This window comes from Bison bison, unplaced genomic scaffold (genome assembly GCF_000754665.1).
Source record: "Bison bison bison isolate TAMUID 2011002044 unplaced genomic scaffold, Bison_UMD1.0 scf7180017864180, whole genome shotgun sequence".
NCBI lineage: Eukaryota > Metazoa > Chordata > Mammalia > Artiodactyla > Bovidae > Bison > Bison bison.
Window position 1 is genome coordinate 192,775 of NW_011494752.1, and position 1,035 is coordinate 193,809.

Below are 1,035 nucleotides of genomic sequence, written 5' to 3' on the forward strand. Positions count from 1 at the left end.
TCCCCGCCTCTTCCGTGGCGCTTAGAGTCTATGTTGAAGGAGGAAGAAGCTCTTGAGAGGAAAGCAAGATCTGGCGGCTCGTTTATTCAAATCAAACTTTATCAGCAGCTCCAACAGTAGACGGGGCAAAGGAATTTTGTCTCCCGAGGAAGGCTTTTCAGATGGACACAGCCGCTCCGCTGCTCCATTTGTTGTACGTCCTTTCTCTGGCGCTAGAGGGTGGGGAGACACAGTTTGAAATTTTCTTTTTTGCCTTGGAAGAATCAGAAACAAAATAGGACATTTATTAGTGCCAACTGTGTGCACTCTTAGGCATAATGACGAGACGAAGATCAAGCAAACGAGGGTGCTTGCCCTCAACCTTTAGAGTTTAGCTATGTCAGAACCCGACTAAAGTAAGTGAGAGGGTGAAAGATGATCATGGTGATGCTAGCAGCTGCATGCCTTGTGTCAGGACAGATCAGATCAGATCAGTCGCTCAGTCGTGTCCGACTCTGCGACCCCATGAATCGCAGCACGCCAGGCCTCCCTGTCCATCACCAACTCCCGGAGCTCACTGAGACTCACGTCCATCGAGTCAGTGATGCCATCCAGCCATCTCATCCTCTGTCGTCCCCTTCTCCTCCTGCCCCCAATCCCTCCCAGCATCAGAGTCTTTTCCAATGAGTCAACTCTTCGCATGAGGTGGCCAAAGTACTAGAGTTTCAGCTTTAGCATCATTCCTTCCAAAGAAATCCCAGGGCTGATTTCCTTCAGAATGGACTGGTTGGATCTCCTTGCAGTCCAAGGGACTCTCAAGAGTCTTCTCCAACACCACAGTTCAGAAGCATCAATTCTTCAGCGCTCAGCCTTCTTCACAGTCCAACTCTCACATCCATACATGACCACAGGAAAAACCATAGCCTTGACTAGACGAACCTTCGTTGGCGAAGTAATGTCTCTGCTTTTGAATATGCTATCTAGGTTGGTCATAACTTTCCTTCCAAGGAGTAAGCGTCTTTTAATTTCATGGCTGCAGTCACCATCTGTAGTGAT